The sequence below is a fragment of the Bidens hawaiensis genome, unplaced genomic scaffold (assembly GCF_021521415.1).
Source record: "Bidens hawaiensis isolate Kalapana, Puna unplaced genomic scaffold, B.hawaiensis_p1.1 tig00021331_1, whole genome shotgun sequence".
NCBI classification, from domain to species: domain Eukaryota; kingdom Viridiplantae; phylum Streptophyta; class Magnoliopsida; order Asterales; family Asteraceae; genus Bidens; species Bidens hawaiensis.
Window position 1 is genome coordinate 66226 of NW_027493300.1, and position 16661 is coordinate 82886.

Sequence of the window (16661 nt, forward strand, 5' to 3'; positions counted from 1 at the left end):
TTAGTTTATTTGAGTCAGAGTCTAGTTTAGTCGTCGCTTATGTCTCGTGGGTTCGATATCCGGACATCATTAGGCTTTACTACAATTGATAGGTACACTTGCCTGTCTAGTGGTCTAGCATTAGGAGAGTTTAGATTAATAAATTTAAAATTAGAATGTCTAATTTAGGTTAAGTATTTATAGACCGCGTTTTGAACACAGCATTCTCATTCATATCCAGAATGACAAAGTCCATTAGGAAGATGAACTTGTTAATACGAACGAGCATGTTCTCAACCACCATTCGCGGGTATTTTACGAAACGATCAGCAAGCTGGATACTAATTTTGGTTGGCCTCGGTTCGCCAAGACCCAACTTACCGAACACGAAATATGACATAAGATTGATGTTGGCCCCAAGGTCGGCCAAAGCATGTCGAACCGTATCTTCGCCTAAGATGCAGGGAATCGTCAAACTCCAAAGGTCGGCCATCTTTTCAGGCAACTTTGCCGGTCCCGTTTATATCGATCACAATACCGATGTCGTAACCCACACGATTAAGTGTTGACAAGAAGGTTAACGACTTGCTATTTAGGGTAAGAACAATAATCTATTAATGGCGGAAACACTAACACAATAATTGTTGCTTAATAATCATTAAGGTAACAAACACAAACTGTAACTCAAAAGATTTCCATTTATAGAATAATCAATACAAACGAAAATCAATTACGGTTCCAGAAAGGAATGTTTTATCCGTACGTAATAAAGACAGCCGCCACACTCAATGTCAGGAATAATATCAGGTATCTATCATCCATCTCTCTCGTGTGTCATAGGCGTGCCCTAAATGTTGCTTAATAATCACTAAGGTAACAAACACAAACTATAACTCAAAAGATTTCCATTTATAGAATAAGCAATACAAACGAAAATCAATTATGGTTCCAGAAAGGAATGTTTTATCCGTACGTAATAAAGACAGCCGCCACACTCAATGTCAGGAATAATATCAGGTGTCTATCAGCTGTATCTCTCGTGTGTCATAGGCGTGCCCTAAATTATTCTATTTATAGGCATGACCTGACAGTTGTCATTCACTCTAGATACCCTATTCAATGATACATAATCATGAAATCATATTACAAAAGATTCTAAGTGTAAAACATGTCTTCGGGTAAGCTTTGCAACTTTTGTCTTCTTCGAGTAGACCTGTTAACCAAAGTCTGATAGGGGACAGTTCTCTGGATAGACTTTACTTAGAATATTTTCCTTAGAAAATATTCACCTAGCAAACTTCAAACCTCTTGACCATAGCAAACTCTGCTTGATATGGTCCTATAAGAAAACTTGTTCTTCAGAAATCCCTTCAACTCTTTGTTAATTAATAACTTATTGAACAAACTAAAGTGTGCTGGTAATGTTGTAGATTGTGCTAGTAGCACTATAGCTTTCTCTAAGTTGAACCTTGTTAAAATAAGTCCTTAAGATATTTCCTCATCAACTTTCTTCAAGCTTGTTGGGACCACTGTTTATTAATAATTAACATTGCTAGATCTTCCAAAGTACTTGGTTTTTTTAGCTTGGTTTAGCCATGAGTTTGCTACGAAACATACCTTGCTTGGCATGAAGAACAACCTTGCTAGACAAAGTGAACCCTTCTCGGATTAACACTTAAGAAGACTTCAAGAAGATAACTTTGCCCGGAAGGCAAAATAGCTTACTAGGATAAGTAAAACCTTGCTGGAAGGTCTGAGCTTGCTCGGAGTCCATACTTAGCAGTTTCTTGAGAGGTTGAGAAGTTTCCGATCTCCTTTTAGCACTTTTCTCATCCAAACAGTCTCCCCCTAGATTGGAACAACCTCAGCTGTACCAAAACACTTCTAAGGTTACATACACTTAGTCAAAATACACCTCAAATTTTACATTACTTAATCAAAAGAATATTACAAGTTGGAAATTCTGTCCAGTGGACATTACAAAGCAAACCTAAGCTAGAAAAATTATCTTATCTTCTTGAGCTTGAGGCTTCTTGTCTTCTGGCCAACTTTGCACTTCCAGCTCTTTCCTTAATTAAGAATATTCCTGTTGATGAGGATGATTAGGTGGCGGAGTCCACCTCATTATATCTCCCAAGTCATCATCATGCAGGAATGTCAAATCTTCATCCTTTTTAATGATTACCAAGGCAAGTCCATATTTGTTTATGAGAATGCAGGATTCATCTTGTTCTTGATAGTCAATAATAGCAATCCTCCCATATCTCTGGACTTCAAGGTTAGGCCTTGTCATTTGCCTTCTCATGTTGACGCACACCATCGTATTTGCCAGAGGGTTTTGGTTCTTCACTTTTGTCATATAGTCAAATTAAGCATACCTTATATCCCTCATCTTCTTGGCCCTTCTGGTTTTTTCATATTCAGAGAATTCCCTCTTCCTCTTTTTATTCAACATGGGGAATCCTTTCCTGGCTTCATCTTTGAGATGTTTTGATAATTCCTTTTGCTGTCTTCCTGCAAACCTATGTCTGTGATGATAATCATACAGTTTCATAGTTGCCATCTCATCCAGTTTTTCTCTTTTAAAATATGAAAAATCGTCCTTGAATACAATCTCCTTCATGTCTCCACTCTTCATAATTACCTTCAAAGTATCAGTTATAGAATCAAAGAAGAGCTTTTTGGGTAGGTTCACATCAGATGGTTGCCTATTTTTTCTCTGGTGTGCAGCTCTGATAGTAGGAATTGGGACCCTTACAACTGATGGTCGAGAAGTAATTTTCTTCTTAAGTTTAGTGGCCCTCACATCCCCAAATTGTTTTGTCATACATTGAAGTTACCATCTCCACTGGCATCATCATCAAATCAAGAAGATTTTCACCTCCTTCTCTGGATAGTCTTGTTATCATACCCATAACTCTCTTATCACCAAGTTGACTAGCAGGGATAAATCTGCCTTCCCTTGGTCCATATTCAAAATTTCTTGGATCTCTTTGTTCAGCTTCCAATCTTTCTCATTCAATTTTCTGTTCATAAAACATCTTTTTCAGTTGACCTTTACCCAGGTTATTAAACACACTTTCAGCCATCCCTTTACTCATCATCAAGCCTTTTAGAGTCTTGTTTTTGTTCTCATTATCCCATTGCTCTAAGTGTTCAACCGGTTCCTGTTTCAAATGCACAACATTAGGAACTTTGGATGCTTTTGAAGCTTCAACTTTTTCTTGTTCAATTTTGTTCAGTTCAGACTGATATAAGGCTAATATTTCACTTCTGCTTATCCCTTGGGTCTCATTCAATCTCCCCTAGCTTCCATTAGCCCATCAAGAAGTTTCAGCTGTTCATCCTCCCAATTCTTCTTTTTCACAACCTTTTCTTTCTCAGCAAGTGTGACAACCCTTGGTCTTTTGGCATATTTACCAGTTTCATTTTTCTTTGATAATCTTCTAAAGTAGGTCTCAACCTGTTCTTTTGAGAGACTATCGACCAATTCCATAGCCATTCCACTGTCAATCAAATATTTGCACTTTCCTTCAAATCTTTTAAACAATTCATCAATATTTTCCTTTTGACTTCTCCCTTTTCATTCTTTCCAATTCTTCTTTCTTCACCCTTTCTACATTCAAATTGTAATGTTCTTCCAATTCATTAAATTTCATCTTACTAATGTCTTAATCAGACAATCCATGCTTTCTCAAGTAACTTATGCATTTTTGAGCATCACGGTTCTTCTTTTCCATCCTCCTCTTGATCTCATCTACCTCTTCATCAATCAATTTTGCAATTCCTCATCTGTCATAGGAGCTAAATTTTCAAACTTGTATCCATGCTTAATTAAACTCACAATCAAGAGATGATTTCTCCTTGCATTATCCAACATTATCTGTATATTCTCCCAATGTTTATCTGTCATGTTAATGTTTGGGGAGTCAACATTATCATCATCTTCATCATTGAATCTTAAAAAGCCTCAATTCTAGGTTCGTTCACTCCAGGCTCATCATCAGGCATAACAACTTGTAGAGGAACAGCCTGAACATGGCTTTCCTGATCATTGGGGCTATCAACAAAGTATTCAGCTTCATCAGACTTTTTGGCCTTTTTCTTTTCAGGTTCATCATCACTGTAATCTCTTCCATCATATCTACCATCTTTTCCTTGTATATTTCTTTCCAAACTTATTATCCAAATCATCTTCTGCCCATTTATTCTTATCCTCTTCTGCCATCCATTTTACATCTTCAACCAATTTCTTTGATAGTCTTCAGTAATGGGCTCACCAGCATCATCAGTTACCATTTGCTTGTTTGAATCTTCATTTGTATTTTCAGCAGTGGTAGAAGCAGGTACTTCTTCAGCAGTTACTGGTTGTTTCTCATGTTGGGCTTGTGTGAAATGATATATTACAAGGGCTAAGGTGTTATCAACCTCTTCAATTTGTTTCAACTTTACCAGCACCTCAATAACTTCTTGCTCAATCTCTCCTTCTTCATGCAAAGTTTTGGCAATGTGGGCTTGCTCCAGTAGAGTATCTTGTTCAACAAACTCTTGTTCAATAATGGATCTGGCAATCCTCTCTCTTTCCAATGTTTCAAATAGAGTATCAGCATGCCTTTCGACAGCTTGTTCATCAGTTTCATCCTTGTCCAACACATCATCAATGGATTTAGTCACTTTTTCCACCTGCTTCTCTTCTTCAGCTATGAATTTTCCTTTAGCTTTTCTCCTCCTTTCTTCCTTAGATTACCTCACCTCATCAGGTTCACTGGGAAAATTTTCAATTTCATTAAGAAAGTCCCTTATCTCCTCATCTTCATCATCAACTTTCTTGGAAGTTTCATCATTAATATCTTCCTCAGTCAATATCACTTCTTCTGTATCTCCTCCTTCATTAATCACAACATCAGTTTGTGTTTTGGTGCGAATAGCATTAGTTGTTACAGCTTCAGGGTTAATATATATTCAGTATGCACATCATCCATATTCACATCAACATCAACATCAGTTTCCTTCTCCAGCTCCTTCTCCCTTTCTTCATTCACATTCTTCTTCTTTGTTATTGTATCATTAGCATCATACTCCTGTTCTCCACCATCTGATTTATCTCCTTCATAACCATCATCATCTATTCACCTCTATTCACTACTCTCCTCATCACTTTCTTCATACAAACTGCACAGAGTTTTTAGTACATGTTCCTCATCAGCCTCATCTCTCACCTCATCAACAACAGCATCAGTGGCAACAAAAAGATTCTCCCCCTGTTTTGGTACAGCTGAGGTCTTCTCAACCTCAGCCTTCAGGGATTGAATTTTATTTAGTGCATGTGCCAACTGTGCCTTCGACTCATCATTTTCTTTTAACAGTTCAGCATTCCTTCTTTTCAAATCAACATTTTCCACCACTTGATCCAAATGTCGTTTAATAAAATAAACACCAGGGGAAGGGGAACGGGTTGGTGGGTCATAGAATGGATCAGGTATACTGGTTTGAGTTTGAATGGGTTCATTAGGTGGGCTTAGGCTTTCAAAGATATTAGTGCTTGTGGAGGGTAGTGGATTTATGTTTTGGGGAGAAGGTAAGGGTTTGCGGGCATGGATAATTTCAAAAGTTGGTTGGTTGGGTTGGTCTAAGGTTTGGGATTGGATTAGGGATTGGAATGGTGTGTCTGGAAGTTTAAGTAGATGGGTTGGGACATGTTGTGCGATGTATGGTTCATGGAAGGGTATTTGAGGTGGGCTTAGGGATTGTGTTGGTGGGGATGGGATTAAAGGTTCGTTTTGTGGTAGTGGGGATGGTGTTTGGTGTTGTGGTGGGGATTGAATGTGTTGTTGGGGTGGGCTAATCCCCCCCTTGTGCCTTTACATCATCGTCCTCATCAATTAAATTTCCTTCAACATTACCTCCATCACCTTGATCATCATCTCATGCATCTCCATCATCACCATCATCAAAATCATCATCCACTTCATCTTCACTCTCATCATCAAATAGGAAACCTTTTTAGGAATCAACAAAGAAACCCAAAATAACAACTTAGCCGAAATCTTATAAAAGTTAACAAATATTCATTCAAGATCATTTTCATACAAAAGTGTGCCCGGAAATAATTCAAAAGTGCAAAGTGTGCTAGAGAAGAATTATTTATCCTAAGATATAAAAGTATGCTCTAAACACAAAATGTACTCGAAAATAGACATAAAGCATAATCAGACATGTATTACATAATCATCAAGCTTGCTCGGATATCTCAAACAGTCAAATAAGTCAACAAAGTTTGCTAGAATTGCCTAAGAATATCAAAGTTGGCTAGTAATCATATATTAATCCATCAAGCTTGCTAGAATGACTTATACAATCTATAAAACAACTAAGTTTGATAGAGAGGTCAAGAATCATTAAAGCTTGCTAGACTCAACATATTCAAACATATTAAAATGTAAAGCTTGCTCAAATGAGTCAAACATTCTATAAAACGACTAAGTTTGCTAGAATAGTTTACAAACATCAAAGCTTGCTCGAATTAACATAACCAATCATAAAACTTGATAGAAGGACTTAAAAATCGTAGAAAACACCTAAGTTTACTAGAAAGTTCAAAGTTTATTAAAGATTGCTACACCTATCATACTTAGACCTTTTCAAGGTCAAAATGCAACTCTTTTTGACTTAATCTAAATTTCTCATAGATTTATCATTAAAACTCAATGTTTAAGAGCAAATAGTGCATTAAGAGATCAAATTTCAGTTATATATTCTTTCATTTCCTTTTGAAAAGATCTCAGTTATATATTGGTTAAGTTTCTTCTCAATACTTCATTCTCATCATTATTGTGACATATCAGACAGGTTAACAGCAGGTCTAGACTTAGCATGATTTCCACTGCATATTGGTGATATGTATTAGATTCCGTTAATTAACATAATTCATAAATGGACAACACTGACTGTGCTTTGATGCCTCATATCTCTTTTCAAACCTTATTTGGCTTTCCCCAGATCACCCTAATTTGACTTCAAACCCCTGACATTTGGTAAAAATCTTTTTATGAAAGAACAGATAAATGATTAGATTTTTCTTTTCAAAATTTCAAACATGTGTGAGGTTGAACGTTGGACGTACATGCCACGCAAGTCAGACTTATAGGCCTTTCATTTTGAATGTTTAAAGGACTTATATTATTGCCTCCACCCCTGTAGTTCTAGAATTAACCCTCATGTTTGCATTTTTATAAAAATTTGTGAGCATCTCAACTTTTGGTTGATAAAAATAAACATTGTTCACAGTTGTTCTTTGTCGTATATATAAAATGAATCATTTTGAAGACCAAATACCAACGGACTTGTGTATGACTGGGTAGTCACTTTTCTGCCTATCATCCGGAGAAATGTATCTTGAGACATACAAAGACATCGATGTATCTCCACATTAAGATTAGCATTTGCTATTTTGTTTATATCACCTCAGATTTTACACACCATGGAAAGCAACCTTACATATTAATGATTTTAGGAACTGTCCTTTTAGCCTATTAAATCAATATGATCAGCATAAATTACCAATGTACTATCATTTCCCAAAAGGTTAGAACAATTTTCACCTAAAACCTTTTACGCTTCTACAAAGCTTGAACTGAATAATCTTATCATTTCTCTGCACCATACAATTTGCTCTGTTTTTGTCAAAAATATTTTGTGTAAAAATTATCTTGATTTTCATTTGAGCATACAATTTTGACACAAAACATACTTTGACACAAACAGAAGTAACATAATCAAGAACAATCATAATATGAAGTACACAATCAAACAAGCAGACTCCACACAGATTATGCAAAGCCTAACTTCTCCTAATCACATTGTCATATCAGATTATCCACATAATCAAAATTCACATAATCAAAACATCAGATGATAGATCATTTCAAAACATAGTCAAACTAATTTATCCTGATGTTATACACATCCACTGATTTTATGCAAACTTAAGCATTATAAACACATAATTCACATAGATATTCATTCAAAGCGTAAAATTAGTTAAACATGCAATCAAAACAACACTATCACTCTCAAGACCATTTAAATATAATCAGTTAGCACAATGAGCACACATCATTAATCAAACTTCATCAAGTTGATCATACCCAAATCTTTCAAGAGAAAGTTGAATTTTGTTCTATCTAGTGGCTTGGTGAATAGGTAAGCCAAATTGTCACTAGTGTCAACTCTTTTCATTTCAATCAAACCTTTCTCATTACAATCTTTAATGAAATGATGTCTGATTTCAATGTGCTTAGTCTTGGAGTGTTAGAATGGATTCCTAACAATAAACAGTGCAACAATATTATCAATGAAAATAGGGGTGTTCAAGAAATTCAAACTATAATCCAGCAATTGGTTCTGAATCCATAGAACTTGTGTATAGCAGGCAGAGGCAGCAATATAGTCAGCTTCAGCAGTTGAAATGGACACTGTAGTTTGCTTCTTGCACTGCCAAGACACTAGCCTATCACCCAAAAATTGGCGTCCACCAGATGTTGACTTTCTGCTCATGTTGCAGCCATCATAATCACTGTCAATATAAGCAATTAGATCAAAGGAATGGTTCTTTGGGTACCATATCCCCAAATCAGGTTTTCCTTTCAATTATCTAAATATTCTCTTGACAGCAGTCATGTGAGAGACCTTTGGAGATGATTGGAATCTTGCACATACAAATATAGCAAACATAATATCTGGTCTAGAAGCAGTCAGATACATCAATGAACCAGTTTTATCTCATCTACAGGCTCTCCCTTTTCATCCGCGATCATCTTTTCATGTGTGTCCATAGGAGTTGTAGTAGTCTTGAGATCTTGACACTTGAACTTTTTCAGAATGTCCTACACATACTTTGACTAGCAAATGAATATACCATCCTTCTTTTGCTGAACTTGCAGACCCAGAAAGAATTTCATTTCACCAATGGAGCTCATGCAGAATTTCATAACCTCTTCAAATTCATGGCACATTTGTTCATTGGTAGATCCAAAGATGATGTCATCAACATAGACTTGTAAAATGAGCAAATCTTTTCCTCTTTTCTTGTAGAAGAGGGTATTGTCAATAGCTCCCCTTTGGAAACCATTAGTAAGCAGGTGGTTTGATAACTCATCATACCAAGCACTTGGAGCTTGATGCAGTCCATACAAAGCTTTATTTAACTTATACACTCTGTTAGGATAATCAGGGTCCTAAAAAACTGGTGGCTGAGCCACATACACCTCCTCTTCTATTTTTCCATTCAGAAATGCAGATTTGACATCCAATTGGAATACTCTTATGTTATTTGACGCAACATAAGCTAAGAAAATTCTTATAGCTTCAAGTCTTGCAACTGGAGCAAATACTTCCTCAAAGTCAGTCCCTTCTTCTTGTAAGCATCCCAATGCAACAAGTCTTGCTTTGTTCTTAATAACAATCCCTCTTTCATCCCTTTTGTTCCTGAAAACCCACTTGGTTCCAATAGGATACTTTCCTCTTGGCTTATCTACATGTTCCCACACTTGCAGATCCCTGAATTGAGCTAACACCTCTTGCATTGCTTCTACCCAACCATTGTCTTTTAATGCTTGAACGGATAGAAAGCAGGAGTACAAACAAATGTTTGCTGATTCAGATGACAAAGCTTTCAGTGGCCACAATTTGGTTTCTTTTTCAGTGTCCTTTGATACAAAACAAGTACCACCCCTTGAAATGGCATCTTTCATATTTAATTCATACAAGTTCTCATTTCTTGGAGCCATCATCATAATCAAATATGGAGGAATCACAAAGTTAGGTTAGAGAATAAAACAATGAGAGTCATCAAACCTAACCTTATAACCTTTATCACACATTTGTGAGATGCTCAAAAGGTTATATTGCAATCCTTCCACATAAAATACATTATCAAAAGTGACTTTTGCATTAGTCAGAATTCCTTTGCCTACAATTTTCCCACCATTTTCATCACTTCCAAATGCAACAGGCCCTTCAAATTTTCTTCATATTTCACAAGAGACCTCTTGTCACATGTCATGTGCCTTGAACATCCTCTATCCGTATATCATATATCATTGACTAGTGTGGACTGTTCCTGCATAAATCATCAACTTTTAAATCAGCAGTAACAATGACAATTGTTGCATTGGAATTGGGAATGGGTTTAGGATCCTCATATACAACCTTCACAAGAGTCAGACTCATCTGATTCATATCCAATGTCAATTGGGATTTTCACATATGGAATGATACTTTTGCATTCTTGAACCATATAGTCTTTCTTAACTGTTTCAGAAGTCACATGTGTCTCCCTTGACACTTGAGTTTCACTCCTGTGTTTCCAAAGGAACCCTTGTGGTTCATAACCATGTTTCAATAAAAAGTTTTCATCACCATTGAGCTCTCTTGACTTATTTCTTGAGAACACAACCTTCTTACTTTTCTTTCCTTCTCTTGGTGACTTCTCAGATTCATCAGACTTTACTGATTTGGAGTCATTGTTAGGAACAATCCTTATTGGTTGTGTATTCTTTTTCATCACAAGTTCATGTTTGATGTGAGTATTGTTCCTTCTCACTTGGTGAATGTGAGTATTGTTCCTTCTCACTTGGTGAACTACATTCTTCTTTGCCTTCTCATCAGCAGCCATAGTCTTTTTCTCAGTCTTTACAGTTTCTTCTTTTCTCTCTTCAACTTTTGAGTTATCACCTTTATCTATCACTTCTTCACACCTCTTCCATTTTTTCAAATACTCATCATATTTCAATTTGTAGAAACTAAAGTCTTGTCCAAATTTGACAGTGCCAGGAACTGAAATGGTTTGAAAGTGAATATTTCATAACATGAATCAGTATGATGTCCATACACATCACAGTTCTTACACCAAAATTTTCCTTTCATGCTTTCAGTTGCCTTCCCTTTCTTGAATCTCTCACTTGGCCTAAGGGGTTCAATTCCAATGGTCTCTTGGTTCTTGAGACCATCAAAGTCCATTGAAAAAGGCACAAACTCTTCAATTTTGATGTCTTGCCTCTCAACTTATCCTTTCACAAAAGTTATTTTATCCAACTTGGTTGGTACATCATCCACACTTCCTTTGTACCTTGACTGCCTCCTCTCATATTCTTCTACTGTCTCAACTTCTCCCGTATCAAATAATTCTTGGCTTGAGAAAACTGGGTACACAGGAATGAATTGATCACTTATAAAGGTTTCCTTAGTCTTTTTTTTATTATTGGTCTTGATCTTCTTCAAAATTTCTTTACTTGGTGGCTTCACGGCATTATAAGTCACCTTTGACATCTTTGATCCTTCACATATGTCAAATGACACATGCTCCCTTCACATTTGTTCATGATGTCTTCTCATTTTGGGTGTGAATTTTGGTAACAATGGGATCTTGCTTGGTGGACTTGAATTGCCACTTTCAACTGAGATTTGATCACTTGAATCACTCAAGTCATCTCTGTCTAAGAAATCCTCATCAAATTCATCCTCTGAGACTTGAATCCCAATCGAAATTTCATTATTCTTCTTTTCTTTCAATACAAACTCACCTTCTTCACTCACTTCTACCATCTTGTAGTTTTCAATATTTATCTTGAAAAATATCTCTAAACTGGTTGAGATATGCATTTCTCTTTTATTTGTCAACATTTAATGAGTAGTTGTTGTTGAAAGGTGGAGGAACTTCCTTATGCTTGTCTTCTTCTTTGATCTTGTTTAGAATACGACATATATATCCTATTGAGACAAGGTTTTTCATGAACTCATTCTCAACTTAAAGTGTGGTATTCTTTACCTTCTCCTCAATAACCATCTTTTTCAAACCTTCAATATCAGTATCATATCTTGACTGTATTCTGTAACTATCTATGCAATCTTGCTTAAGGCTTTTGATTCTGTATTCATATGTTAAATCACTTTCTTGATACACATTAATCATGCTTTGCTTTTTGAAACAGTCACTTTCAAGTTTTCCTACCTTTAATTGTAGTGATTCAATTGTTTCAAGTAATTCAGATGTTGAATTTGAATATACCTGTGTTGAAGAAGATCCAGCTTCATTCTCAGCTTGAGCCATTAGTGCAACACTGGTTGTACTTATATCTTCTGCGTGATTGCTCCAATCAAATTCTCCATCTTGTTGATGAGCAGCCAATGCCACATTGCCTTGATTTCTGGGATTGTTGTTGTTTCTATTGTTGTTTGTAGGAGCTTGAGGAGGGTTTTGATTGATGTTTTTTTGATATTTCTGGTTCTGAGGAACAGCTTGCTGATGGTTCTGTGTATTCTGATATCTCTTTGTTGATGTTTCTTTGATATTGTTGTTCGTAGGAGCTTGAGGAGGGTTTTGATTGATGTTTCTTTGTTGTCCTTGCTTGTATTGATTCTGATATTGGTTATGATTTCTGGGTTGATATTGTTGACCTTGATTGTTGTTGAATTGTCTAGGTTGGTGCACTCTCTTGCAAAATGTATTGGTTGTTGATAGTTGTTGCATATAGGTTTTGACTTTTCAAACCCAATTCTTTCATTAGGACCTGATACAAGAGACCTTCCTATCCTGTTGAACAACCTTTTGCTTCTTAATACCAACATGACAGCTTGCAACTTTAGATCCATGTCTTCAAGATCATCAGCATCAATTTCATCAAGATCATCCTGAACAACACTGGTATGAATCATGTTCTTTGCAACAAATGCATTATAAGAGTCAGTGAACATGGAGAACAAAGCTTGATATTCATTTCCAAGACCAACATTACCACCATATGGTGTATGCCCACTAGCCATAGAAGATGAATCATTATCATCAATCAGTTGGACATTGAATCTTGATTGTCCAACTTGACTGTTTGAACTGCCTGCTACAAAGCATCTTGGGGTAACAACAACATGCTTAATGGGTTCTTTAATAATGAAAATTTGTTGTTGACTTTTGATGGATAAGTTCCCCATAGGAGCAATGAGTGCATTGGTCACTTGAAAACAGGTCTTATCTTCCTTAATCATCTCATTCTCAATCATCTCTATCTCAGTTGCTTGCAAGAAGCAGATCGCATCATCAAGCTTGAGTGCATCATAGTTTGGATTCTGCCTAATAAATTTGCTGGCAGTGTACCATTCTTTTGATAAAGATGATAGCAGCTTTGTGTTCAAATCAGAATCAGTCACCACATAATCAGTTGTCCTGATTTCATTTACTATTGTCAAGAACCTTTCCAGAACAGACTTTAGTCTCTCATCATCCTTATACTTGACTCGGTCAAGTTGTTGCTTCAGCCTCTCTTTCTTAATATTTTTCAATTCTAAATTGCCTTCAAACATTTCTAACACGGCATCATACATGGATTTAGCAGTTTGATGGTTAGCAACCTTTGTTAGAATCTCCCAAGATAACCCCGGTTTTAGCATAGTTAAATTTCTTTCATCAACTTTCCTCATTCTTGCTTCAACAACCAGATTGTTTTTTGTTCCATCAGGCACACAAGGTCCATTCTTGATTGAAGTCCACATCTCTACGTCGTTGCAGCATACTGTGCATTTAAAAAGCACTTTCATTTTATGAAGTTTTCATGTTCGTACAATCTTCGAATTTTGTTAGTTGACACTTCTTGCTCCTTGTATCCAGACATCTTTTTGGGATTTTGAAATATTTTTAAAAAAAATGAGAAAAAGTTGACAAACTCAAACAAATTTTAAAACTCTATTGAAAAATAATCAGATATGTGGATGAAATTCTCAGATCTGATATATCTGGTCAGATAAGAGCAAGATCTATAATAAAAATGAAAACTTTAATGTAAATAAGAGAAAGAAGACACCAAATATTGCAGACCTGGAAAGAAATGAAGAAACAGAACGGCTTACGTCACAGATCAATGAAACAGTGGTCAGCTGACGTCATTCTTTATCTTCAAATTAGCAATAATCAGCAACAGTTCTTCACCCAAACAACAGAAACAAAGCTCTGATACCACTTGTCGGTCCCGTTTATATCAATCACAATACCAATGTCGTAACCCACACGATTAAGTGTTGACAAGAAGGTTAACGACTTCCTATTTAAGGTAAGAACAATAATGGCGGAAACACAAACACACTAAATGTTGCTTAATAATATCTAAGGTAACAAACACAAACTGTAACTCAAAAGATTTCCATTTATAGAATAATCATTACAAACGAAAATCAACTAGGGTTCCAGAAAGGAATGTTTTATCTCGTAATAAAGACAGTCGTCACAATCAATGTCAGGAATAATATCAGGTGTCTATCAGCCGTGTCTCTCTTGTGTCATAGGCGTGTCCTAAATTATTCTATTTATAGGCCTGCCCTGACAACTGTCATTCCTTCTAGATACCCTAATCAATGATACATAATCATAAAATCATATTACAAAAGATTCTAAGTGTAAAATAGGTCTTCAGGTGAGCTTTGCAACTTTTTTATTCTTTGAGTAGACCTGGTAACCAAAGTGTGCTAGAGAACAGTTCTCCGGGTAGACTTCAATCCTCTTAACCATAGAAAACTTTGCTCGATATGGTCCTACGAGCAAACTTGTTCTTCAAAAATCCCTTCAACTCTTTGCTTATTAATAAATTATTGAACAAACCAAAGTGTGCTGGTAATACTGTAGACTGTGCTGGTAGCACTGTAGCTTGCTCGAAGTTGAACCTTGCAAAAATAAGTCCCTAAGATATTTCCTTATCAACTTTCTTCAAGCTTACTGGGACCACTGTTTATTAATAATCAACCTTGCTAGATCTTCCAAAGTACTTGGTTTCTTTAGCTTGGTTTAGCCAGGAGTTTGCTAAGACACAAACTTTGCTTGGCATGAAGATCAACCTTGCTAGACAAAGTGAACCCAGCTCGGATTAACACTTAAGAAGACTTCAAGAAGATAACCTTACCCGGAAGGCAAAATACCTTGCTAGGATAAGTAAAAGCTTGCTGGGAGGTCTGAGCTTGCTCGGCGTCCATATATACTTAGCAGTTTCTTGAGAGGTTGAGAAGTTTCCAATCTCCTTATAGCACTTTTCTCATCCCAACAAAATTGCTCTGCAACACTGCTGAGCACCCAAAAATACCTTAGCTAGCCTCTCCTTATTTGAATGTTTGGGCATTTTAGTGAGTGCCTCAAGGAAAGGAATGTTCAGGTGAAGTTGTTTGTGAAGTTCGAGAAACTTGGAGTTTTGCTTCTCGTCTCTGTCCGTTCGGAGTCTCCCAGGATAAGACAATTGGGTTTATAGACTCTCAGAGTGGGGGCTTGGTGATGACGAAGGTTTATCGGCCGGTTTCGTACTCGCTGGGATATTCAGCTGGTGTGCCTCGGCTGGAGGAGACTCCATCAGGATCTCCTCGTCCACCTACTCCTCTTCATCGACCACAGGTGAGAAGACTCTCGAAGGATCAGCCTCTCAAATAATTGACTCTCTTTCTCTTCCTGCACCGCTCCTAGTAGTCACTGCTGTGGCGAACTCTCTCAGGTTTTTCTCGGTATTACTCGGCAATGAACCTGGTACTCTTTCGAATAACTGGCTGGAAATCTCTCCGACGTGATGCTCAAGATTAGCTAGAGATGTGGCTTGGATCTTCAGCATAGCATCGTGTTCGGCAAATTTTGCTTCGTCTCACTCGTTCCTCTCATCACGCTTCAGCAGCTCCACCGTCATGTCCTCCAGTGAGCCGTTCTTTTCCTCTCACCATACTTGTTCCGAAATATCCTGACCTTAAGTCCCCTGCCCTAATAGATTCTCTCGATGCTGATTTTGGTATTGGGCTTGGTAGCCACTGTCTTGTCCCCCCTTGATAGTTATTCTTAATTCTCCAGCCACTGTTCCCGCCGAAGGTGGGGTTTTGATACCACAAGGGGTTTTTGATGAAGTCAACCTCCTCCAGATGGCTACCTGAGTCAATGGTGTCGTGACCCCCTCGTCAAACTTCACACTTTCCCATGCTCTTAACGGTAAAATCTCAAACAAGTTTGTTCAAAGCATCAATCTGCACCTGCATGTTAGTGTTCGAATCGACCTGAAGATCTCCTCTCGATGACGTGGAAGAATTTATGCCCCAGTGCCCCTCGTAGCTCGTTGCTAGATCATCAAAAAGGACGACACACTCATCGGGATCTTTGTTCTTGAGGAGGTTTTTGTTAGGAGCATCCACATATCTAAGCCATGGTGAGGACAACAAAGAAGGAGGTCCTTGAATCTTTCTCAAGCTTCCCTGAAAGAGTCATCAGATCTCATGCGGAAGGAACAAATCACCTCACGGAGTCGAGTATGTAACATCTTGATTTTTCGTTCGGTTAAAATATAATTATATTCGATGTTATGAGATGGGCTTGTGTTGGGTTAAGTAATATGGGTGATGGATTTGGGTTATTAAAGGAAAGACCATGGACTTAAGCCCATGACCCATAATATAAATACTTTAATTATGCCTTATTCCATTCATTTCCATTCCATTCCATACACCACCCAAAACACACACTTAGATCTCTCTCATCCTACTTTCTCTCTCTAGCCGAAACCAAGAAGAAGAACCGATTTCCAACCCGAGGTAATGATAGTATGATATTGTAGAGATCCAAACCCGTTATATCTGGTCGCGAAACGACGAGCCGACACCCTAAACCGTTAAAGTTATGA

General features: G+C 37.1%; 1 non-coding gene across 1 annotated transcript; it reads left to right on the plus strand.

Moving 5' to 3' along the window:
- The first annotated feature begins 16182 nt into the window (after positions 1–16182).
- Positions 16183–16289, plus strand: LOC143563203 (small nucleolar RNA R71). The gene has a single exon (XR_013140620.1). It is a non-coding gene; the product is annotated as a small nucleolar RNA R71 (small nucleolar RNA).
- Positions 16290–16661: the final 372 nt, after the last annotated feature.